General features: G+C 43.5%; 1 long non-coding RNA gene across 1 annotated transcript; it reads left to right on the top strand.

Moving 5' to 3' along the window:
• Nucleotides 1-27,539, top strand: LOC123481682. Its single transcript, XR_006657232.1, has 3 exons — nt 1-108; nt 21,819-21,932; nt 27,469-27,539. It is a non-coding gene; the product is annotated as an uncharacterized LOC123481682 (long non-coding RNA).
• Nucleotides 27,540-27,567: the final 28 nt, after the last annotated feature.

A 27,567-nucleotide genomic window follows, 5' to 3' on the forward strand; every position in this document is an offset into this window, starting at 1 on the left:
TTGAAGTGGGTTCCATGTCACCATCATCAGCAGCATCATCCTCTATTCAGCCAGGCTTTGGAAAATATCACTGAGGACACATTCCAGTGCTGCTAGATGTACATATGTGTGAGTGCTGTTTTTTTCATACAAATGCGCTCACTCACTGCAGGACTGTTTCTTAAAGTTGTACTGTGGAAGTCATTGCATGATAAATGACCCACCAGTGTGTGGATCGATGCTTGGGCTTGCACTGCTTATTTGTGTGTTGAGGGAAGCAGGAAAAGAGTGTGTAATGATTTAGCTAAAGTGGAAATACAAGAGGCTGTGATATAAGTAAAGAGAATAGAGGATTGTGGGAAAGGAAACTACTGTATCGGTTTAATTTAACCCTTACTTTACCGGGTAAGTTAACTGAGAGCACATTCTCATTTACAGCAACAACTTAAGGAATAGTTACAGGGGAGAGGAGGGGGGTGAAAGAACCAATGAATTAAAGTGAAGTGTGTGTGAAAGCTTTTGATTATGTCATGAGCCAGATGACTTACAGTACATTGCTGCCAGATACAAGCACTCATACTGTATGTATAGACTGGGGAGATTAGATTAGAATCAGGGTTTCTTAAACTATGGGTCGGGACCCAAAGTGGGCCCTGGGCATGTGAGAGGTGGGTCGCATGTTTTGAGAATACATCTATAATAGCACACTATTTCTTCTTATTGGGGTCGTTGGAGGACGATTTCGGTCACGGGAGGATGGTCAATTTCTCATTTGGGTCTCGAGCTGAAAAAAGTTTAAGAACCCCAGGATTAGATAGTACATTATTGTCGGTTTTCACAGAAGTTTGTATTACGTTCAGAAATTGGACTGCTTAAAAGAGATCTACATCAAAAATCTCATCACGTCCACTTGTAAACCTATCAGGGACACATCACGTCCCCTTATAAACCTACTAGGGACACATCACGTCCATTTATGAACCTATCAGGTACTCATCACGTCCACTTAGAAACCTATCAGGGACAATGGCCTGTGTTGTCCTACTTAATCAAATATCCATTGTATTTATCCATCCTCTTATATCCTATATCCATGGTATTCATCCTCTTATATCTTATATCCATTGTATTAATCCATCATCTTATATCCTATATCCATTGTGACACAGTGATTGCATCAACTCATACACAGTATCACTTCATCTTGTCATTGTAATGTAAACAACAATAGTGAAGAAAGGCAACCAGCCTGACTGAGTGTGGATGGAGTTACTGATCACATATGGGTTTTCTGTAATATTTCAGGTAGCTTTGTATATTCAGGTATGTTTTCAATTGTGGGTATATTTTGTTATGAGCGAGGCCCTAATGTTTAACTGACTGACTGACTGACTGACTGGCTGGCTGACTGAATGACTGGCTAACTGAATGACTGGCTGACTGGCTGACTGACTGACTGACCGACTGACTGACTGGCTGACTGGCTGACTGGCTGACTGGCTGACTGGCTGACTGACTGGCTGACTGGCTGACTGATATCATAGGTGGAGCAACAGACAGAACTGTCCATTAGAGAGCAAGGGAGAGGAAGAGGCATGATTGTGACGATTAGAGTGAATAAATTCCTAAATTATGAAATTGGGCTACTGATTAGGTAATAGCAGCAACGATAATGAACCACTTCTCTCTACATTGTGTTTGTTCTACAAAAGAAAGGGTCGTTTCAGCAAAAGGCAAAATGTTGATCAACATTAATCAAATCTATAAGATCCTTCTCTATGCAAAGGAGGGCAACCGTTTCCATAACTATACAGTTAGTGCTAGAACCCATGTGACAACCTGTCAGTTGAACCAATCAGCTGAAGACCATTATTACCTGGGCCAGTGACTATTTTGAGCCTGGCTGTTGTGAATATCATCTGTGGGGATTATCACTAATCATCAAATTAAAAGCTAAAAGAAAACTAAAGCCAAATAAAGGTAAACTAGTAATATCCAACAAGATAGAAAAGATAGTCTGAAAAAGGTATGTTTCTATCCATGAGGAAATATTCTCTACTGTTGAAAACATACCCAGAACCAAATCAAACGTTTCCTACTTTAGTAATACCACAACTGCCTCCCAGACATTTTACCTTTTGACATAACAGAGGATCATGCGCTATGCTTGAATAACACTGTGAGTTGAGCAGTTTACATTGCAGTGTTGTAATGATGTATAATATGAAAGAGCAGAGTGCAGCAGGGTCGTATTCATTAGTGCAAAAACGAAGCAAAAAGGTTTTGCAACGGAAAACAAAAACAAGAGTTTCTTATTGGACAAGTTCAGCTAGTCCCTCCCATGCTGAGGGGAACACAACCCAGGTTTCTGAGTCAGATTCACTCTACGTTCTCCATATGCCAGAACCATGGCTGATTGGCTCTTATATAAAAACATGAAGCTGCAGGCATGGAGCCAAAAGAACACTGCAGCCTTAGCTACCTATCTGTGTTTAGCTCTCTCTCTGCAGCTGGTGTTGGATCTATTTTGGTTGTCTTGGCATTTTTTAGGACAACATTGAGCTGTTTTGTCACAGACGCATCCCCTTTATGTAAATGCTACTCTCCTATTAATTATGTTGTTGTGTGGGCAGAAACAAGTAGGACAATAATTTTTAGGAAGAAATGGAGCTGAGCACTGTGCCTTGGGGGATCCCAATCAAACAAATGAAATATTTTTGCAACAGACGGTTAAGGGAGAGAGATGTAGAATGAGAGGAGGATGATGGAGGAGGAGGAACACACAAACAAAGAAACCCTGGCAACTCAGGTAAAGTCAATTATAGCTTCAACAACAGGCCATTTCCGTTCACTCGCTCCTCAGAGTGAACTTCTCCCAGTGCGTGGAATCTCTGAGGACTAACGATGTATGACACGCACACAGTGAAAATGAAAGCCTGTACTCTGTGAGCATATCTTCAGGTCATATAATGAAAGCTTGTACTCTGTGAGCATATCTTCAGGTCATATAATGAAAGCCTGTACTCTGTAAGCATATCTTCAGTTCATATACTGTAATGAAAGCTTGTACTCAATGAGCATGTCTTCAGGTCATATAATGAAAGTGTTGCAGGACCGTGCACTGCGTTTTAGCCTGACTCATAGGGCCAAGATCCCACGCTCTGACTGATCTTCCTCAGTTGGAGTCAGGAATCAAACTGTACTCCATTAGCCTCCCTGTATTTATAGACCTTTAGGCTTCTAGGCTTATCGTTTTCTGCTTGCTGTTCAGTTGGATCTATTTTTATTTTAGTCACAGCTCAAATAAGGTTAGTGCATGTATTACTCATAAGAATGTGTGTGTGAGTGTGTGTGTAGACTATAGAGACCCTGTCACATGCCCATGCCTATTGTGTGTGTAGGCACTCCTTTGATGACCTACTTCGACTCTATACAGTACGCCATTCCATGTGAGAACGTTCTAGAAGCTAAGGCATATGTTTTCAACAGTCATTTCAGCCAAAGTCAAAACGATTCATAATGTTGGAGCAAAGACATGCAGCGTTAAACACGTTTGTAAGATCCAATTGTCCTCTGTGCAAAGAGAGGAGGTCGCTGCCACTTGTAATTCTACAATCTGGACAGGATTGTAGAAGAGATAGAAGGTTTAAAAGTTGGGCCTGGGCAAACGATGGTGAACTCTCCTGTGATAATCCACGTGATGGACTGGAATATGGGCTATAATATGCTACCAGCTCACAGTGTCACGTCAGAATTAGACGTTCATCCATGTTTCTGAAACGTCAAATTTCTATCTTGTTCCAAATATCAAATGTCGAAGTGTTTAAGGTTAAGTTTAGGCATTAACTCTGAATTTGTAAGGTTAGGATTAAGTTCAGGCATTAACTCCAAATTCTTAAGGTTAGGCATTAACTCTGAATGGTTAATGTTTGGTATAGGCTTAAAACAAAAATATCAAAAACAACTTTCTATCGCTGGATTCAAACTTGCAACCTTCGGAAATGGAGGCAGATGCTTAAATCCATCCCTGTCCACAATGGCCTAGCAAAACCGAAACCTACTTCAAAGTAACAGGCTCACTGTTGCCCCTAGTGGCCGGTTTCACGTCATCTCCCGACGTCCTCAGACAAGGATGGACGTCTAATACTGACTTGTATCACAGGTGACCTGACTGATAGTATGAGAATCATATCTAACTCTGGATCTACTGTGGTGTATCTACTCGGGATTGGATCTACTCGGGATTGGATCTACTCTGGATTGGATCTACTCTGGATTGGATCTACTTTGGATTGGATCTACTCGGATTGGATCTACTCTGAATTAGATCTACTCTGAATTGGATATACTCTGAATTGAATTGAATTTATTTTGGGTTACAGACATATACAACAGAATGTACAATGTGGACCCAGAGGATATCACTTGAAAGTATTGATTAAAAACGTTTGTTTCCAAAGTGGTCCTCCATGGTAAAAACAATAACACATATAATGATTAAAAGGCAAGACAAAATGACAAACAACCATAAATACATTCATTTATATTGACACTGCACTTTCCCCTAACCTTAAAACGAACTATATTAATTTCACATTAAAACAATCTATTCATTGCACAGCATGCTTATCATTCAAATAAATAAGGTCTCCCGAGTGACGCAGTGGTCTAAGGCACTGCATCGCAGTGCTAGCTGTGCCACTAGAGATCCTGGTTCGAATCCAGGCTCTGTCGTAGCCGGCCGCGACTGGGAGACCCATGGGGCGGCGCACAATTGGCCCAGGGTATGGGAGGGAATGGCCGGCAGGGTTGTAGCTCAGTTGGTAGAGCATGGCGTTTGCAACGCCAGGTTTGTGGGTTCGATTCCCACGGGGGGCCAGTATGAAAAAAATATAAAAAAATAATAATGTATGCACTCACTACCTGTAAGTCGCTCTGGATAAGAGTGTCTGCTAAATGACTAAAATGTAAATACACATGACCAGCAGTAGGGGGCACAAGGGGCAGTGGAGTGGTTTCTCTCACTTAGACAACCTTGTACAAATGAAAACCTTTGCCTGCTATTTCTACTTTTCTTTGCTTGATCTCCAAGGGAGGCTATTCCGTAGACAAATGCCTGTATAGAAAAACATTCCCGGCAGTACTGTTTACTCTTGGGATTTTACAAGACATGAACTAGCTCTGGTATTGTAGCTCTGGTACTGTGTTGGTTATAGACCATATCAATGTGGTTTTTCATATAACCTGGGGGCACAATCATTTAAGATGTCAAACATATGATTAAGTTTAGTTGGTCCACTCTGGACTCCAAAGGCAACAAGCCCACCTCCCGGAACTCCTGTACCCCTATGGGTCCTAGGGGGAACATTCAGCATATACCTGATAACATTATGTTGCATCACCTGCATTCTCTTTTTCAGCTTTTCTGATAGCCCACTATACCAAGCAGAGCATAATCAAAATGACACTGAATCAAGGTTGAGACAAGCAGCTTCTTAACTTTGATGTTAAAATATCTAGTGATAAGATATAACAATTTCAATTTGTTTGCCATTTTAGAAAGCATTTTAGCAGCAATCAGGTCTCCAGAAGGAAGGGTTTGATCTAGGGACACACCAAGGTAAGTTACACTTGTTTTAGATTCAATCTCCTTGCCTGCACAGTTTACCTTTTATCTTGTCAGCCCAAGCAATCTACGTTTTGTTCCAAACAAAATCGATTCAGTTTTTCCCAAATGTAGCAACAATTTGTTGTCAGTTTTCCAATCTCTAACAAAATGCAATTCCTTACTCAGGGTCTCCTCTATGTAAACTGTATCCTTCCCTGATAGCAGTATGGCTGAGTCATCAGCATAAAGCAGGAGTTTGCACTTTACTGTATCGGGCATATCATTAACGTATATAAGAAATAAGAGAGGCCCTAAAATTGATCCCTGCGGTACTCCACAGGATATTTCTTTGGCCTCTGACAGAACATCACCAACATTACATACTTGTGTTCTGTTGGTCAGATAAGACCTAAACCAATTCGCTGCTGCATCATTTAGACCCATGCCTTTTAATTTCATCAGGAGAATATCATGGTCCACAGTGTCAAAACTTTCTGCAAGTCTAACATGACCATACCTGTACAGTCGTGGCCAAATGTTTTGAGAATGACACAAATATTAATTTTCACAAAGTCTGCTGCCTCAGTTTTTATGATGGCAATTTGCAGATACTCCAGAATGTTATGAAGAGTGATCAGATGAATTGCAATTAATTGCAAAGTCCCTCTTTGCCATGAAAATGAACTTAATCCGCAAAAAACATTTCCACTGAATTTCAGCACTGCCACAAAAGGACCAGCTGACATCATGTCAGTGATTCTCTGTTAACACAGGTGAGAGTGTTGACGAGGACAAGGCTGGAGATCACTCTGTCATGCTGATTGAGTTAGAATAACAGACTGGAAGCTTTAAAAGGAGGGTGGTGCTTGAAATCATTGTTCTTCCTCTGTTAACCATGGTTGCATGCAGAAACACGTGCCGTCATCATTGCTTTGCACAAAAAGGGCTTCACAGGCAAGGATATTGCTGCTAGTAAGATTGCACCTAAATCAACCATTTATCGGATCATCAAGAACTTCAAGAAGAGAGGTTCAATTGTTGTGAAGAAGGCTTCAGGGCGCCCAAGAAAGTCCAGCAAGTGCCAGGACCGTCTCCTAAAGTTGATTCAGCTGCGGGATCAGGGCACCACCAGTGCAGAGCTTGCTCAGGAATGGGAGCAGGTAGGTGTGAGTGCATCTGCATGCACAGTGAGGCGAAGACTTTTGGAGGATGGCCTGCTACTTCTCTCCAGAAAAAACACCAGGGACAGACTGATATTCTGCAAAAGGTACAGGGATTGGACTGCTGAGGACTGGGGTAAAGTAATTTTCTCTGATGAATCCCCTTTCCGATTGTATGGGGCATCCGGAAAAAAGCTTGTCCGGAGAAGACAAGGTGAGTGCTACCATCAGTCCTGTGTCATGCCAACAGTAAAGCATCCTGAGACCATTCATGTGGGGGTTGCTTCTCAGCCAAGGGAGTGGGCTCACTCACAATTTTGCCTAAGAACACAGCCATGAATAAAGAATGGTACCAACACATCCTCCGAGAGCAACTTCTCCCAACCATCCAAGAACAGTTTGGTGACGAACAATGCCTTTTCCAGCATGATGGAGCACCTTGCCATAAGGGGCAAAAGTGATAACTAAGTGGCTCGGGAACAAAACATCGACATCTTGGGTCCATGGCCAGGAAACTCCCCCAGACCTTAATCCCATTTGAGAACTTGTGGTCAATCCTCAAGAGGCGGGTGGACAAACAAAACCCACAAATTCTGACAAACTCCAAGCATTGATTATGCAAGAATGGGCTCAACACTGCCAAATATTGACTCTTTGCATAAACTTAATGTAATTGTCAATAAAAGCCTTTGACACTTATGGAATGCTTGTAATTATACTTAAGTATACCATAGTAACATCTAACTAAAAATATTTAAAAACACTGAAGCAGCAAACTTTGTGAAGACTTCAATACTTGTGTCATTCTCAAAACTTTTGACCACGACTGTATAGTTCCCCTTCTCACTTTCTGCTTGATGTGGTCAAAAAGGTGGATAACAAGTATCAGTGGAATAGCTGTTCTAAACCAGGTTGGAGTTCATAAAGAGTTTGTGCTTAGAGGTATCCCTCAAGTTGATTAGGAGCGAATCTCTCAACAACTTTGGATAAGGTGCTGAGGATCGACACAGGCCTGTAATTTCCTCTACATTTGTTTTACTGCTCTCTTCTTGTGTGGGAACCTCTAGGGTTGTTTTGAGATCATTGGGAAATGTACCACTACAAGTAGAAATGTTTACAATATGCGTTATCATTTTAGCAGTGACACAAGCACTATCCTTTATGAATCTTGCAGCAAGGTTATCCAGCCCAGTTTCTTTGTTTGTGCTCATTAAGCATAGTAGATTGGAAACGTTGTCCTCTGTTACCATGCACAGCTCAAACAAATAATTTGTGATACCTTTGTTGGTAAAAGTTGTTAATGAAAGACTGGTCATAGTGTCCAGAGCAGTCGGTAACTTCTTAACCAGAGATGAGGCCTATCGTGGAAAAAAAAATAATTATAAAATAATTTGCAACCTTTGCCTGGTCATAGCATAAACATCATCAATATCCAGGCCAATACTATAGGATTCTACTTTATGGGGGAGTTTTTCAGCCAATGTCCTTTAAACTATTCCACAGTTTACGAGACTTATGTAAGTTGTCATTAACAGCGTCTATGTAATGTTGGGATTTGGCCTTATCCATTTTGTATCTTGCCTGGTTTCTACAGTTAATATAACCATCATAATCTTGTTGTAGATTTGTCCTTCTGAATTTGGCCAGGTAGAGATCCCTTTTCCTTATGAGGTCGAATTTGTTTAATTGGAGCCAGAGAGTCAAGTGCAGACAGAAACAGATCTTTAAAAAGATACCAAGTTTGATCAACATCATCACAGTTTAGTACATGAGACCAATTCAAAATTCCAAGTACTTCTACAAAACGTTCCTTTGAGTATTTTTTAAATTTATTTTTAATTTCACCTTTATTTAATCAGGTAGCCAGTTGAGAACAAGTTCTCATTTACAACTGCGACCTGGCCAAGATAAAGCAAAGCAGTGCGATAAAAACAACAACACAGAGTTACATATGGGGTAAAAACAAAACAAAGTCAAAAATACAACAGAAATAAGTATATATACAGTGTGTGCAAATGTAGCAAGTTATGGAGGTAAGGCAATAAATAGGCTATAGTGCAAAAATAATTACAATTAGTATTAACACTGGAATGATAGATGTGCAAGAGATGATGTGCAAATAGAGAAACTGGGGTACAAATTAGCAAAATAAATAACAATATAAGGATGAGGTAGTTGACGGGCTAATTTCAGATGGGCTGTGTACAGGTGCAGTGATCGGTAAGGTGCTCTGACAACTGATGCTTAAAGTTAGTGAGGGAGATAAGTGTCTCCAGCTTCAGAGATTTTTGCAATTTGTTCCAGTCATTGGCAGCAGAGAACTGGAAGGAATGGCGGCCAAAGGAGGTGTTGGCTTTGGGGATGACCAGTGAGATATACCTGCTGGAGCGCATACTACGGGTGGGTGTTGCTATGGTGACCAATGAGCTAAGATAAGGCGGGATTTGCCTAGCAGTGATTTATAGATGGCCTGGAGCCAGTATTGTTTCATAGATCACTAAAAACAATATTTAAGACTCCTGACTGACAGATGTTCTCTTGGTCTGATACAATAATCAAATCCAAAGTTGATTTAATGTCATTACACACCGGGTTGGCTCAACAATCAGTTGTTTCAGTCCAAATAACTGATTAAATGTATACAGGGCATTTACTAGTGTACTTTTCTTGGGTGATAACTGCACATTTGTATTAAAATCGCCAAGCAGAATACATTCCCTATCAGCAAATACATTGTGATCACAGCAAAGTATTCTGCTTAGGAGGCCGATAGCACACCAACAAGTATAGGACAACATTTAGGAAGGAGTATATCTACCCATGCAACCTCAAGACCATCCATTTTTAGATCTGAACGAGGGGTTAAAATGCACATAATTCCTAGTAAAAGCAACACGCCGTGGATTGGATCTACTGTGGATTGGATCTACTCTGGATTGGATCTACTGTGGAGTGTATCTACTGTGGAGTGTTGTCACTTTCAGAATGTGTCCTACTACTGCTACAACTACTACTACTGTTAGCTAAATGTTACGGACATGTTTTTGTGGTGGTATCTGGGATTCACACCCCGGCTCTCGTGTTCAGTGTCCCAGTCTTAACGCTGGCCGATTGGGCAGACGCTGTTCTTAAAATAGGCCAGCTGCCAGGGTGAAGTGCCCAGGCGATCGCTCTTCCCGCATGCATGGTGAGAGTGGCGCTAACTGGGGCGTGATGGTGCCCACTGCACAGAGCTCAACCCCCTCCTCTCCCTTGCACTCGTCTCCTATCCCTCCCGCAACACAGTGAAGAAATAAATGGAGATTAAATTAGATTAGATCAGAAAATCTTTCAAATTCACATTGAGGCAATTCATTTCGCTGCATACATAATACACATACACACCACTACACAGCAGGCCTGTTTAAGAGGCTGGAGGGGTCACTAGAGAAAAAACACTGCCATATAGGATAATGACCAGGATAATGACCTTGATAATAGATATACAGTACCAGTCAAAAGTTTGGACACACCTACTCATTCCAGTTTTTATTTTTATTTATTTTTAAACTATTTTCTACATTGTAGAATAATAGGAAGACATCAAAACTATGAAATAATAAATATGGAATCATGTAGTAACCAAAAAAGTGTTAAACAAATCAAAATACATTTTTATATTTGAGATTCTTCAAATAGCCACCCTTTGCCTTGATGACAGCTTTGCACACTCTTGACATTCTCTCAACCAGCTTCATAAGGAATGCTTTTCCAACAGTCTTGAAGGAGTTCCCACATATGCTGAGCACTTGTTGGCTGCTTTTCCTTCACTCTGCCATCCGACTCATCCCAAACCATCTCAATTGGGTTGAGGTCAGGGGATTGTGGCCAGGTCATCTGATGCAGCACTCCATCACTCCTTCTTGGTAAAATAGCCCTTACACAGCCTGGAAGTGTGTTTTGTCATTTTCCTGTGAAAACAAATGATAGTCCAACTAAGCCCAAACCAGATGGGATGGCGTATCGCTGCAGAATGCTGTGGTAGCCATGCTGGTTAAGTGTGCCTTGAATTCTAAATAAATCACAGACAGTGTCACCAGCAAAGCACCCCACACCATAACACCTCCTCCTCCATGCTTTACAGTGGGAACTACACATGCAGAGATAATCCGTTCACCCACACCGCGTCTCACAAATACCGGCGGTTGGAACCAAAAATCTCCAAATTGGACTCCAGATCAAAGGACACATTTCCACCGGTCTAATGTCCATTGCTCATGTTTCTTGGCCCAAGCAGGTCTCTTCTTATTATTGGTGTCCTTTAGTAGTGGTTTCTTTGCAGCAATTCAACCATGAAGGCCTGATTCACACAGTCCCCTCTGAACAGTTGATGTTGAGATGTGAAGCATTTATTTGGGCTGCAATTTCTGAGGCTGGTAACTCTAATGAACTTATCCTCTGCAGCAGAGGTAACTCTTCCATTCCTGTGGTGGTCCTCATGAGAGCCAGTTTCATCATAGAGCTTGATGGTTTTTGCGACTGCACTTGAAGAAACTTTAAAAGTTCTTGAAATGTTCTGTATTAACTGACCTTCATGTCTTAAAGTAATGATGGACTATCGTTTCTCTTTGATTATTTGAGCTGTTCTTTCCATAATATGGACTTAGTCTTTTACCAAATAGGGCTATCTTCTGTATACCCCCTACCTTGTCACAACACAACTGAGTGGCTCAAACGCATTAAGAAGGAAATAAATCCCACAAATTAACTTTTAAGAAGGCACACCTGTTAATTGAAATGCATTCCAGGTGACTACCTCATGAAGCTGGTTGAGAGAATGTCAAGAGTGTGCAAAGCTGTCATCAATGCAAAGGGTGGCTACTTTGAAGAATCTCAAATATAAAATATATTTTGATTTGTTTAACACTTTTTTTGGTTACTACATGATTCCATATGTGTTATTTCATAGTTTGATGTCTTCACTATTATTCTACAATGTAGAAAATAGTAAAAATAAAATAAAGCATTTTTTTCTGTTGATAAGACTATCCAGGTGTGAGTCACTATAGTAACCTTTGGCGAGCGTCAGACTTTCCTATTAATTCGAATGAATCCTGGGCTCAAGCAGTGCGGCTCCACGAGAGTCTGTCGCTGCTCATCTTAAAATTACGCTCTGGTTCTGTTTTCAAGAATTTGACGCACGACCCACGTCCGAGAACACTTGATAAAGTGTCTCGCAGCTGGATCATGCAGGCAAAGTTACTCATCCCCAGTGTAGCAGCTAAAAACCTACTGTTTTCTCCACACCCCAGTGTAGCTCCCCACCTGTCTGAGCATGGTTATCTCAGTAGCTCTATCACAGACACCTCCCTGTGACTTCTCTGCTTGACCTCCCTGTGACTTCTCTGTGACCTCCCTGTGACCTCCCTGTGACTTCTCTGTGACCTCCCTGTGACCTCCCCTGACCTCCTGTGACCTCCCTGTGACTTCTCTGTGACCTCCTGTGACCTCCCTGTGACTTCTCTGTGACCTCCCTGAGACCTTGAGTCTCATCTCCAGACCACCACTCCCTCTGGCCTCTCACTACCCTCACAGGACTTCTGATTAGTCAAGGAAATGCGCTCAGAAACCTTATTGGCCGTGGAGAACGGTGAGGTGCCCCAGCTGCTTTGCCCTTAGTCAGAATAATGTGTTCACCTCTTTAAGATACCTGGAAATAATTTACGAGCTATATCGGGAACCAAAAGTGCCAGCATAGATACAAAATCAGACTAAGCCTTGAAGGATAGATTTCACTGTTGATTATGGCTGAAGAAATCCAGTCCAAAAGACAAGTCTTTGCTGGCATGTTTCCTGGTACAGTATGTTGCTGACTGGCATGTTCTGCTCTGCACAAGGACCGTTCATTCAGGTAGCACTGAGTTATAGACTGCAGTTTATAGGCTGAGCTTGCAGTACGTGCTTGATTAGCTTAGGTCTGTGAGATAACAGAGATAAAACTAACTGAATATTTCCATTCTGTCCTCTGAGGTCAGTATTGTTAGACCCCTCTGTCACTGATTACCCAATGCTCTTGTTTACATCTCTCCTGGGCTAGTACACACACACACACACACACACACACACACACACACACACACACATGCACGCGAACGCATGCGCACATGCAAGCGCTTGCACACACACACACACACACACACACACACAGTAATGAGTTTATTGGGACTTTTCTTGTCCTTCTTGACGTTATAAATGACAATATTACATCCTGTATGGCGATTAGATTACTATATCAAAGGCCTTCTAGAAGAATGCGATTATTTTAAGATAGAATCAAAGTATGAAATGGAATCAACTGAAGGGCAATCAGTACCAGTGTAACCTCTGGGGAGGTCAGTCCACGGCCGGAATGAGTCACGTACAGATGTTGGATCTTAATTTGATCACCCTTGCAGGAGAACTTTCCTGCAATGCAGGACTTTTTAAACTTGTAGTGCATTTGAGGTTTCGAAAGGCTTCTGAATTTTGTAATTTCCACTTTGAAATTTCAGACTTGATTTTCCCTCACATAAAATGTATCAACCCCTACAAAAATGTCCATTAATTATAATCCACATAATAATTCAAAATGTCTGTTGCTGCAGGATTCTTTTCCTGCTGTAGCAAACTGGATCAAATTAAGATCCTACATCTGTTGTTCGCAAACAGAACAGCACCGTTTCTTTCTAATAGTTTAGTTGTGCTTGATTGAGCTTTCTAGACACAATGGAACCAATGGAATAAACCCAAAGTGCAAAGCCCACCCATCTGGCACTCAAGGCAGGCTCAATCAAACGTTCAATCAGACACTTTAAAGAAAACAAATACAATGTGATTACAGCTCGTTGGAGTGATATTGTCAAGGAGGACTAGAAATATCAATGTGTTCATAATGTATTTCTTTTTTTATTGAACAATCTCTAACGCTCTATCAATGAAAAACATGGTGTAAAAGATAGATGAACAGAGGACTGATTATAGTGTGTTTGGCTGGCAGAGTGTTCCTCTCTACCAAGGAACAACATGCAGTAAAAGATAGATGAACAGAGGACTGTGTTTGGCTGGCAGAGTGCCACAGGGGCAGAAGTGGATTAAAAACATCCAGTAGAGGCATCAACAGAGCTTGTCTTATGACATTGACTCTCTCTGTAACACTGCTGAGTTGTGTAGTGGCTACAGTACAGAGTGATCATTGTTCCTCAGATGCCTCCCCATGCAGTCCTCCCTTTCTCCCTCTCTCTCTCTCTCTCTCTCTCTCTCTCTCTCTCTCTCTCTCTCTCTCCCTCTGTCTCTCCCTCTCTCTGTGTCTCTCTCTCCCCTCTCCTCTCTCCTCTCTCTCTCTCTCTCTCTCTCTCTCTCTCTCTCTCTCTCTCTCTCTCTCTCTCTCTCTCTCTCTGTATCTCCTTCTGTCTCTCTCTCTACCTCTGTCTCTCCTTCTGCAGTCCTCCCTTTCTCCCATCTCTCTCTCTCTCTCTCTCTCTCTCTCTCTATTTCCCTATCTCTATTTCCCTATCTCTATTTCCCTCTCTCTCTCTCTCTCTCTCTCTCTCTCTCTCTCTCTCTCTCTCTCTCTCTCTCTCACTGTCTCTCTCTCCCCTCTCTCTCCCCCCTCTCTCTGCCACTAGTCTGATTAGCTAACAATATCACAACAAAGTAAACATTCCCACACCACAAACATAACATGAGGACATTAAGTGATATTGCGCAACATGGCTTCAGTCGGATGAATTGAACATTTCCAACTGACCCAAACCCTGTTGCGTAAAATGAAGCCAAAAGTGCAAGATGACAAAACATGACATAACCAGGCTAACAACTCTCAGGTTTTGGCCATGACTGTTCGGGTTTTGGTCACTAGATGTCCCCATTGCACCTTTTTTGTACCTTTTGTTTTTCTTGCTCTAATTATTGTTTGCACCTGTAGGTCATTCCCTTGTTAGTATTTAAACCCTGTGTGTTCCTCAGTTCCTTGCTCAGTGTTTGTAGTTAGCACCCAGCCCCAGCCCAAGCCTTGTTTTATATAGATATTTCTCTGGTGGGATTTTCCAGAGGTTCTCTGGTTTAGTTCTTGTGTTTTGTTTGAGTAGTCTTTTGAGGTTTGTTTTTCCCTGCTGTTTTTTACCACTTTGTGGAGTTTCTTTGTTTTTTGGAGGTTTTCCTCTTTGTGCCTCTTGGCTTTATTTTTTGGACTTTGTGGATTTAGTTTCTTTGCCTGAAGATGTTGTTCTTTGATTAAACCACCATCTCTAGTACTGCTGTGTCTGCCTCCATCCTCTGGGTTCTGACAATTATTAGTGACTGTTTCTTGCACCGGGTCGTGACAGAAACACTGAGCCATTATTATGAAACCAGAGGCAGCCAGTACCAGGATCTTTTTTCCATGCTGTCCCACCATGGGGGGACTGTCCAACGCCACGAGGCTGCTCTGGTTCAGCAAGAGGCCCTTAATGGCTAGACATTCTCAACTTCTGTCAGAGATGCTGACTTCCATAAAGCAGATTTCGGATCGACTTTCCCCGGCAACCGCTTCTGCTCCAGTTCATCCGATTCAAGGGCCCCTGGCAGTTAATCCCCTGGCTGAACCTCGTCTGCCGCCTCCCCAACGGTTCTCAGGGGATCCAGTGTTTGTAAGGGGTTTTTTCACCCAATGTTCTCTCTCCTTTGAGCTGCAACCATCGTCGTTTCCCACCGACCGGTCCAAGATAGCATATATCATCACCCTGCTGTCGGAAAAGGCCTAGCCTGGGCTACTGCTGTGTGGGATGCCCAAAGTCCCTGCTGTGCCAGCTACTCTACCTTTGCTGAAGAATTCAAGCGAGTGTTTCAAGGTCCTACCAACGGCCCTGACTCAGCCAAACAGCTTCCTGACTCTCCGCCAAGGTCGGGCGCAGCGTGACGGACTATGCCATCCAGTTCCGCACTGTGGCAGCAGCAAGTGGCTGGAACGACGAGGCGCTCACAGTGTGTTTTTGAAGGGTCTTTCTGACACCGTCCAAGATGAACTGGCCACTCGGGAACCACCGGACAACCTCGAGTCCCTTATCAAGTTGGCTTCACGCATAGACCAGCGTCTGAGAGAGAGAGAACAAAACCATGGACCGCTCACTAGCTCCTATCGGTTCCAGCTCCGAGTCTCCACCTTTATCCTCGCTGGCTCCACCAGAACCCATGCAGGTTGGACGCATCTCCCAGGCTGAGAAGGCCGCCGGATGAGGGAGCGATGCTGTCTAATTGCGGCAAACTGGGCCATTTCCGCTCCACGTGTCCCGGGCTCCAGGGAAACGCACTCTCCCGTGCAGGCCTGGGAGGACTGTAACGAAACATAACCTCCTCCCATCCATCCAACTCCCGCCTGCTCATTCCAGTTACCCTTTCCTGGGACGACCACGAAGTTTTCTCTTCAAGCCTTGGTAGACTCTGGAGCCGCAGGTAACTTCATGGATGGGATCTGGGCGAAGGAGAATGGCGTTCCTTCTGAACCTCTAAGTGACCCCATAAGGTTACTACGTTGGATAGAAGTCCTTTGGGATCTGGACTTGTCACTCGTGCCACTACCCCCCTTACGACTTTCAGTTTCCCAACACCAGGAAGTGATGAACTTTCATCTGATCTCCTGTTCCAGTTCCCTCTCGTCCTTGGTTATCCCTGGCTTCACAGCCATAACCCTCCATCGACTGGTCTGTGGGCACTATCAAGCAGTGGGGTCCTACGTGCCAAGCCACTTGTATCTTCCCCGAGTTCCCAGAGTTCTCCTTCCGAGTCTCTAGAATCCATCGACTTGTCCCGAGTTCCCGAGTGTTACCATGACCTCAAACTGGTATTTAGCAAACAGAGGCCACCAAACTACCACCCCATAGACCTTACGATTGCACCATCGACCTGTTGCCGGGGACCTGCCCTCCCAGGGGTCGGATCTTTTCCCTTTCTCCTCCCGAACGAGCTGCTATGGATACCTACATCAAGGACGCTCTGACAGCAGGCCTCATGCGTCCATCTACCTCGCGGCGGGAGCAGGGTTTTCTTTGTGGCCAAGAAAGACGGTGGATTACGACCCTTGCATCGACTACCGGGGACTCAATGCCATAACCGTCCGTAACCGCTACCCGCTACCCCCTTATGGCCACAGCCTTTGAGCTGCTCCAGGAAGCAGTTGTCTTCACTAAAGCTTGACCTGCGGAACGCATACCATCTTGTGCGGATCAAACCCGGGAACGAGTGGAAGACCGCTTTCAACACGCCTACTGGTCACTACGAATACTCGGTGATGCCCTTCGGCCTGACCAACGCTCTGTGTTCCAAGCGCTCATAAACGTGTGCTTAGAGATATGCTTAACATCTTTGTGTTTGTTTACTTGGATGACATCCTCATCTTTTCGAGCTCCCTTCAAGAACACACTAAGCATGTCAGACAAGTGCTCAACGCCTCCTAGACAGTCATTTGTACGTTAAGCCGGAGAAGTGTGAATTCCATTCCTCTCGAGTACAATTCCTGGGATTTATAGTGGAACCCGGATGAGTCCAGATGGACCCCAAGAAGGTAGAGGCGGTAGCGGATTGGCCCACCCCCAAGTCCGTTAAGGAAGTTCAGCGTTTCCTGGGCTTCACCAACTTTTACCGCAAGTTCATCAAGAACTTCAGCTCGGTGGCAGCCCCTCTCTGGCGGTAACCAAGGGTGGCAACACAAGGTTTCTGTGGGGAAGAGAAGCTGAGACGGCCTTCCAGGACTCAAGCAGCGCATCCTCTCTGCTCCCATCCTGACACTACCACGGCGGATGAACCTTTTGTGGTGGAGGTAGACGCATCAGAGGTTGGGGTTGGAGCTGTCCTGTCTCAGAGGTGAAGACAAGAAGCTTCATCCTTGCGCCTTCTTCTCTCACCGGCTTACCCCGGCCGAGAGGAATTACGATGTGGGGATCGTGAACTCCTAGCGGTTAAGATGGCATTGAAGGAATGGGACACTGGCTCGAGGGGGCTTCTCAACCGTTTCAAGTGCTTACGGACACAAGAATCTGGAGTATATCCAGCAGGCGAAGCGGTTGAACGCCAGACAAGCTCGATGGTCTCTTTTCTTCAGCCGATTTCAGTTTATCCTCACCTATAGACCGGGTCGAAGAATCTCAAACCGGACGCCTTGTCACGAATCTACTCTCCTGCCATTCGAGAAGATACTGGCACGACTGTCCTTCCGGCCGCTAAGATCGTGGCTCCGATCTCGTGGCAAGTGGAGGATACCGTGAAACAAGCTCAAGCCATCGAACCGGGCCCTGGAGGAGGTCCTGCTAATCGGTTGTTTTGTTCCCAAGGCAGCAAGGTCCCAAGTCCTTCGGTGGGGGCACTCCTCTCGCCTCACCTGTCACCCGGGCGTAGGCCGACCTTGGAGTTCATCCAGCGTAAGTTCTGGTGGCCCACCATAAAAGAAGACGTTGCCACTTTCATCAAGGCCTGTTCCGTGTGCTGCCAGGGCAAATCTTCTCACCTCCGCCCTCAGGACTCCTTCACCCTCTATCTATTCCCCACCGACCCTGGTCCCATATCTCGTTGGACTTTATTACTGGCCTTCCTCCGTCCCATGGTAATACTACGATCCTAGTCATCATCGACAGGTTTTCTAAGGCGGCAGGTTTGTTCCTTTGACCAAATTACCTTCTGCCAAGGAAACAGCTGAGTTGGTGATTAACCATGTGTTCGAGTCTTTGGGATTCCGCAGATATGGTTTCCGACAGAGGTCCCCAGTTCGCCTCAAGGTTTTGGAAGGCCTTCTGCCAAGCTCATAGGGGCCACGGCCAGTTTATCTTCAGGGTACCATCCGGAGTCCAATGGCCAAACTGAGAGGATGAATCAGGAGCTGGAAACCACCCTCAGATGCATGGTTTCCAACAACCCCGTCCACTTAGTCATCCTTCATTGTTTGGGCCGAGTTACGCGCACAACACCTTGTGCTCCTCCTCCACTGGTATGTCCCCGCATGAGTGTCAGTTTGGCTATGCACCTCTATTGTTCCCGGACCAGGAGGCAGAAGTCAGAGTGCCTTCAGCCTCGAGGTTCATCAGACGCTGTCGGCCACGTGGAAGAAGGCACGTCTTAATCTTCTGCGTTCCTCTCAGCAGTACCAACGACAAGCCAACAGAGGTCACCGTCCGGTCCTACCCTGTAGCCCGGCCAGAGTATGGCTCTCAACTAAGAACCTACCACTACGGGTGGAGTCTCGCAAGCTGTCCCAGAGGTTCATCGGTCCCTTTAAGATTGCCAGGAGAGTCAATCCCGTTACTTCGCCTGCACTTACCCAGATCCCTTAAGATCAATCCAACATTTCACATTTCTTTATTAAAACCTGTTGTTTTTTCTCCCCTTATCCCGGCAGGCAGACCTCCCCCTCCGCCCCGTGTCATCGGTGGCCAGTCGGCTTATACCGTCCCACCGGATACTGGATTCCCGCCGGGTGCAGCGGTCCTGGCAGTATCTGGTGGACTGGGAAGGCTACGGTCCCGAGGAGCGCTCCTGGGTTCCTGCCAAGGACATACTGGACCCTGACCTCATTCGTCAGTTCAGGGCCCTCCACCCTGAGAAGGCTGGTAGGAACGTCAGGAGCCGTTCCTAGGAGGATTCTGTCAGGTTTTGGCCATGACTGTTCGGGTTTTGGTCACTAGATGTCCCCATTGCACCTTTTTTTTGTACCTTTTGTTTTTCTTGCTCTAATTATTGTTTGCACCTGTAGGTCATTCCCTTGTTAGTATTTAAACCCTGTGTGTTCCTCAGTTCCTTGCTCAGTGTTTGTAGTTTGCACCCAGCCCCCCAGCCCAAGCCTTGTTTTATAGATATTTCTCTGGTGGGATTTTCCAGAGGTTCTCTGGTTTAGTTCTTGTGTTTTGTTTGAGTAGTCTTTTGAGGTTTGTTTTTCCCTGCTGTTTTTTTACCACTTTGTGGAGTTTCTTTTGTTTTTTGGAGGTTTTCCTCTTTGTGTCCTCTTGGCTTTATTTTTTGGACTTTGTGGATTTAGTTTCTTTGCCTGAAGATTTTGTTCTTTGATTAAACCACCATCTCTAGTACTGCTGTGTCTGCCTCTCATCCTCTGGGTTCTGACAATTATTAGTGACTGTTTCTTGCACGGTCGTGACAAACAACACCATAGCTATGACATAATATATAACATATTGTTACGCCCAGCACTATTTCGGCAATGTTTCCCATAGGATTACACAACATTAGGCACTGTAAGAATAACCTAAATATTTCAGCCCGTGGTGGATGTCAACTTAGAGCAGCAGCACAGGAATATGTCAGTATCAGATTGGAGTGGGGGAAGGTTTTATATAATAGAGTTGTCACTAGGCTTCATGTATGAGGTTCCATGCTGCTAAAGCCTCTCTGTTTTTGTCTCCCTCTGGGCAAGCTCCAATCATACTGGCCTACTTATAAAAAACCAGATGTGTTTGGGCCTTCTTACAATGCCTGCCGGTGAATCTGAGCAAAAAGACTCAAAACACAGTATTGTTTTCACCAGTGAGAGAGATAAGTTAAAAGAAAAGAGAAACCCGTACACTGCTCTTGCTCGTATCACTTATCTTATTAAAGCTTGAAATGAGATCAGACCAGAGTCAGACTTCTGAACATTTTACACGTCTTAGGTTATAATAAACATTAAGGGGCAATCTGCAGTTGCTACATCCATTTTTGGACTCATAAATTAATGATATGTACCCATTGATTCTTGAAGAATATAACTTAGAAATGCCTCATGAGCTTAGTTCAACTGTCGTACCCCATCAGAACCACAAATATGAGCTTGTTTTATTCCAATGTTTGTAAACAAACACTGTATATCCTTAAAACATGGTTAAAACTATAATGTTGATATCATGGATGGTCAGTCTTTGCATACATAGCTCTGTCTATGAATTTGAGAGGTTACGTTTCTCCAGCCCCATCCCTTTAGCTTTTTAATGAAACGGGGGCGGGTAGGACTCTTTGATATAGTTTCAACTGCTGATTGCCTCTTTAAGGTGAGGCGAGTATGATGTTAGAAGACCTAGTGATAGCCAATATCCACACCTCTACTACTCAGTACACCTCTACTACTCAGCACACCTCTACTACTCAGTACACCTCTACTACTCAGCACACCTCTACTACTCAGCACACCTCTACTACTCAGCACACCTCTACTACTCAGCACACTTCTCCTACTCAGTACACCTCTACTACTCAGTACACCTCTACTACTCAGTACACCTCTACTACTCAGCACACCTCTACTACTCAGCACACCTCTACTACTCAGCACACTTCTCCTACTCAGTACACCTCTACTACTCAGTACACCTCTACTACTCAGTACACCTCTACTACTCAGCACACCTCTACTACTCAGCACACCTCTACTACTCAGTACACCTCTACTACTCAGCACACCTCTACTACTCAGCACACCTCTACTACTCAGCACACCTCTACTACTCAGCACACTTCTCAAGTCTTCCCAGGACAAAATAATAATGTATATTTTCACTGTAATCTGTTTTTCATGCTCAACAGTTTCCTGTGTGTATCAAGAATGGTCCACCACCCAAAGGACATCCAGCCTTGACACAACTGTGGAAAGCATTGGAGTCAACATGGGCCAGCATCCCTGTGGGCAACGCTTTCGACACCTTGTAGAGTCCATGCGCTGATGAATTGAGGCTGTTATGAGGGCTGAAAGGGGGTGCAACTCAATATTAGGAAGGTGTTTCTAATGTTTTGTCCACTCAGTCTCAGCTAGAAAGGAGTGATTCATATGCTTTTGAAGCTGTGCTGCAGTGGTTTCACAAGGCCAACACAGGTACTTCAGAGCAAGACTCAAAGGGCCTTTAATCTGAGAGGAGGCAGCAAATGTAGTGACGACAGAGAGTATGCGTCCAAAATGCCACCCTATTTCCTATGTAGTGCACTAATTTTGACCAGGGCCCATAGAGCTCTGGTCAAAAGTAGTACACTATATAGGGAATAGGGCAACATTTGAGAAAACACAGAGAGGATTGATGGGGGCACTCAACTCTTTCATCCTCTCTCTGCAGCTGCCCAATGTAACACCGACACCATGGTCCATGTCTGACTGCTGGACAGAACTGCAAGTGACACTCCCCTCTGCTGGCTAATGTTGGTAACTGCAGCCCTTATCAGCTCTAATGGTAAATTCAGCACATTTGATTTCAACAATAATAATAATAATAATAATAATAATAATAATAATACAAGCGCCTCATAAATATTGGAATGTGTCCATTTCTGTTGCATATACCTTTTCCATCAAGTTAGATCAAATTGAATGGTTTTGGGTACAATAAAAAATAGCAAGTAGATTCCTTCACAGATAGATGCTTTTAGTTCCTAGTAAAAGTGCACTGCACAGGGATTAGTTATGTGCAAAGACATTGCAAAGGCTTTGCTATGGCAGGTTTGCATAAATCCGACCCTATGGCACTTGAGAATGATTCCCCCTGCTGCAGGGTACCCGTACTGTGCATGTGTGCAAAGGGGATTTATGAAAGAGATTTAAAAGGGATTGAGTGAGAGGATGCACTTACAGGAAAACAATGCAATAAAAATGTATAAGTTAATAATACAGGTAGATTAGACGAAAGTAGGATGTAGGGAATCCTTTCATGAAACTGTATTGTTGTAACACATTATGATTTTAATTGCGAATACAGAAAAACAAATAAATAGCTACAAATGCATGAATGCACGTAGGGAAATTTAACAATGCAGAAAATTCCAGACAGGATCAACACAGACAATCATCTTCCATGAGTTCTAGGTCCCCTAACTAACAGACTCACCATTTATTTGTTGGTGTGGATTGGAAGATGACAAATAAACAGAGGACGGGCGAGAATCAATGCTTTTAAATACTATTGATAGTATTTCTATAAAGTAGCTACTTGGAGGGTTCCATTGTACCATTCCTGTCATCTTATAACGCTGGATACTGTAATGTACTCGACTGTACTGTGCATTGCATGCTGGGTGAATAGCAGGCTGGGTAGTGGTAGTAGTGTCCAGAGCTGGCAATGGTAATACATTGGGCTGTGCAGACCCAGGCCAACCAGACCCACGCCTGGTTTTTGATTGTCCCCAGCCACCTCTGTGTATAAAACAACTGTGTTATTTCAGCCATCCCTGGCACCAACCTGGTCTCAGAGCATTTCATTATTCTGTACTTAAATCCGAGACACTCCATTTAGTATGACATGTTACGTTTCGTATGGTATGTATTAATTTGTGGATGTCCATCGTCCATTTCATATGATAATGTTACGAATTACAATTCGTATTAGATGTTACAAATTTGCAAAATGTACAATATATTATGATTTGCAAGAATGTACAATATGTTACAAATTTACTAAACAGATGATATGTAATGAATTCTAGCTACATTTACATTTTAGTCATTTAGCAGAGCGTTCTTATCCAGAGCGACTTAAAGGAGCAATTAGGGTTGTGCTTTTTGCTCAAGGGCACATCGACAATTTTTCCCTAGTCAGCTCGGGGATTAGAACCAGCGACCTTTCGGTTACTGGCACAACGCTCTTAACCACTAAGCTACCTGCCGCTAGGTGGCTAACGTTAGCTAGGCTAGGGGTTAGGGTTAGGGGTTAGGTTAGGTTTAGGAGTTAGGTTAAAGGGTTAAGGTTAGGGTTAGGGGAAGGGTTAGTTAACATGCTACAGTGAGGGAAAAAAGTATTTGATCCCCTGCTGATTTTGTAAGTTTTCCCACTGACAAGACATGATCAGTCTATAATTTTAATGGTAGGTTTATTTGAACAGTGAGAGACAGAATAACAACAAAATCCAGGAAAATGCATGTCAAAAATTTTTATAAATTGATTTGCTTTTAATGAGGAAATAAGTATTTGACCCCTCTGCAAAACATGACTTAGTACTTGGTGGCAAAACCCTTCTTGGCAATCAGAGGTCAGAGCGTTTCTTGTAATTAGCCACCAGGTTTGCACACACATTTCTGGAGGGATTTTTTGCCCCACTCCTCTTTGCAGATCTTCTCCAAGTCATTAAGGTTTCGAGGCTGACGTTTGGCAACTCGAACCTTCAGCTCCCCTCCACGGATTTTCTTGGGATTAAGGTCTCCAGACTGGCTAGGCCACTCCAGGACCATAATGTGCTCCTTCTTGAGCCACTCCTTTGTTGCCTTGTGCCGTGTGTTTTGGGTCATTGCCATGCTGGAATAACCATCCACAACCCATTTTCAATGCCCTGGCTGAGGAAGGAGGTTTTCCCCAAGATTTGACCGGTCCCTTTGATGTGGTGAAGTTGTCCTGTCCCCTTAGCAGAAAAACACCCCCAAGAGCAATGTTTCCACCTCCAAGTTTGACGGTGGGGATGGTGTTCTTGGGGTCATAGGCAGCATTCCTCCTCCTCCAAACACGGCGAGTTGAGTTGATGGCAAGAGCTCGATTTGGCCTCATCTGACCACAACACTTTCACCCAGTTCTCCTCTGAATCATTCAGATGTTCATTGGCAAACTTCAGATGGGCCTGTATATGTGCTTTCTTGAGCAGGGGGACCTTGCGGGCGCTGCGGATTTCAGTCCTTCACGGCGTAGTGTGTTACCAATTGTTTTCTTGGTGACTATGGTCCCAGCTGCCTTGAGATCATTGACAAGGTCCTCCCGTGTAGTTCTGGGCTGATTCCTCACCGTTTTCATGATCATTGCAACTCCACGAGGTGAGATCTTGCATGGAGCCCCAGGCCGAGGGGAGATTGAGAGTTCTTTTGTGTTTCTTCCATTTGCGAATAATCACACCAACTGTTGTCACCTTCTCACCAAGCTGCTTGGCGATGGTATTGTAGCCCATTCCAGCCTAGTGTAGGTCTACAATCTTGTCCCTGACATCCTTGGGAGCTCTTTGGTCTTGGCCATGGTGGAGAGTTTGGAATCTGATTGATTGATTGCTTCTGTGGACAGGTGTCTTTTATACAGGTAACAAGCTAGATTGGCACTCCCTTTAAGAGTGTGTGCTCCTAATCTCAACCTCGTTAACAAAAGACACCTGGGAGCCAGAAATCTTTCTGATTGAGAGGGGTCAAATACTTATTTCCCTCATTAAAATGCAAATCAATTTATAACATTTTGACATGCGTTTTTCTGGATTGTTTTGTTGTTATTCTGTCTCTCACTGTTCAAATAAACCTACCATTAAAATTATAGACTGATCATGTCTTCGTCAGTGAGCAAACGTACAAAATCAGCAGGGGATCAAATACTTTTTCCCTCACTGTAAGTAGTTGCAAAGTAGCTAAAAGTACTAAGTAGTTGAAAAGTTGCTAATTAGCGAAAATTCTCCAAGTTGTCCGTAAGGAGATTTGAACTCGCAACTTTTGGGTTGCTAGATGTTTGTGTTATATGCCTATCCATCCACCCCGACCAACCACCCTACTTTCGTTTTTGCTGTAGCCCTTTCCTGCAGTCAAATGACCTACTGGCCTCATGGGTGGAATGTTCTAAATATTTATCATAATTTCATTAATTAATTAACTTATATTTGTATTTTTAAACAGCCGAAAATCCTGTGTTGTTTCTATGTTAAACTTTATTGTTATATTTTAGTCTTCTGTGATGTATATAAAGTGTAATATTGGGATGCAAACTCAAAATGTAATACATTTCAACTCTATATCTGACATGGTACAGGTGTCTTCTTTTTGTAAGCCCATAACCATGTGTGTGAGGTGTATTCTTTCATTTCAAAGTAGATTTGTTTAAGACTACCAAGAAACACTCTGTGTGACCTGATTTCGCACACTGAAGTAAATTAAGTAACCATCTGTCCTATGTAACCATACCAAACTTAACATTTCATACTAATTTGAGCATTCTGGATTTACTTTTACTATGTTACATCTAGTCTATGAGACCAGGCTGCTGCACAGGCTCATCAGGCTGCAACCTCAGCACAAACCCCCCCACTGACATTGCTGTGGATCCTTATTGGTAAATCCCCCTGAATCATCACTGGGGTTTTACTGACCCATTGTTCAGGCTTTTATCACATGCCCATTGACCACCACCTGACCCACCTCTTACCCCACCCCAAACACACTCCCCAGCTCGCCCCTCCCTCCCAATCCAAATAACCTCTGTGTATTGATGTTAGGAATCATCGGGTGGCTTCATGACAAAAGATAAATGAGTGATACAGTATTATTGTTGTATCTCTTCCTGAATGTTCCTCGTAAGTGCGGCTGGTGGGCGAACAGCAGCAGGGTCGAATTTCGTGTGGTCACGTGGTCAACAAGGGCACATCAGGGCGCAAACACTGTACACAAGATTCAGTTGACCTCATATGACCGAGGATGTCACCATGACCACACACCTACCGTACTACACAGTCTGGTTGTTCTCAAAATATCTCACCAAATACCAGCCTGGTCTCATAGACTAGACGTAACATAGTAATCCGAGACACTCAAATAATGGTTTACTTAATCAGAGACACCAGATGGTTACTTAAGGCAAAAACGAAGTAGGGTGGTTGGATGGGCGTATAACACGATCGTCTAGCAACCCCAAAGGTTTGAGTTTGAATCTCATCATGGACAACTTTAGCATTTTAGCTAATTGGCTACTTTTCAACTACTTACTACTTTTTAGCTAAATTGCAACTACATTGGAACCCTAACCTTACTTTTAGCTAACCCTTCCTCTAACCCTAACCTTAACCCCTTTAGCTAACCCTTCCCTTCCCTAACCCTTTAACTTAACTCCTAAACTTAACCCTAACCTTAACCTAACCCCAGCACTAACGTTAGCCAGCTAGCTAATGTTAGCCACCTAGCCACCTAACTAAAATTTGTAACATATAATATGCTTTGCAAATTCATAACATATTGGACGTTTTGCAAATTCGTAACATATTGTATGTTTAGAAAATGTGTAACGTATAACACTAATTGTAATTTGCAACATATCATATGAAATTAATGATGGACATTCACAAATGAATACATACCATACGAAACGTAACATATCACACTAAATGGAGTGTTTGAATTTACATACAAAATGCTCTGAGGCCAGGTTGCAAATACTGATGTATTATTTGTCATTGTTATTTTCTAATGAGGTCCTGATCAATTGCTTTAATTGATATGCTATTGAAGTTTTATTTTTCCCTTATTGGGTCAGCTCATTTGGTATACCAAGGGCATTCTTGATGCACTCCTACTAGTCTATACAATGCAGCTTACTACATTCATGTGGTGTTTGAAATTACAGATCATGCTGGTTTGGATTTGTGTTGAGATTCTATTGGTAGATATGATGGGACAGGCAATGTGTGCCCTAAAGGTTTTGATGGGGCAGGCAATGTGTGCCCTAAAGGTTTGATGGGGCAGGCAATGTGTGCCAAAGGTTTGATGGGGCAGGCAATGTGTGCCCTAAAGGTTTGATGGGGCAGGCAATGTGTGCCTAAAGGTTTGATGGGGCAGGCAATGTGTGCCCTAAAGGTTTGATGGCACAATCTTACTGTGGGCTTACACTCAAGTGCTCTGATGATGTCAGACAATAGTGCAAATGTAGCACAATTAAAGATAAAGTTTCCCAAAACAGTTCTATTTTTGTTTCTTTGTTAAAATATGGTTGGAACTTGGTTGAGATGTAGTATAGTACAGACATTTGATTCAAATGCCTACTATTTTTACAGTGTGCTGTCAAATCTCTCTATGTGGACCAGTACAATTGATGGCCCTGCAGAGTCCCACATGGAACCAAGAGATATCAAGAGAAGAAGAAGCAGAGAGGA

This window comes from Coregonus clupeaformis, chromosome 23, assembly GCF_020615455.1.
Source record: "Coregonus clupeaformis isolate EN_2021a chromosome 23, ASM2061545v1, whole genome shotgun sequence".
Taxonomy (NCBI): Eukaryota; Metazoa; Chordata; class Actinopteri; order Salmoniformes; family Salmonidae; genus Coregonus; species Coregonus clupeaformis.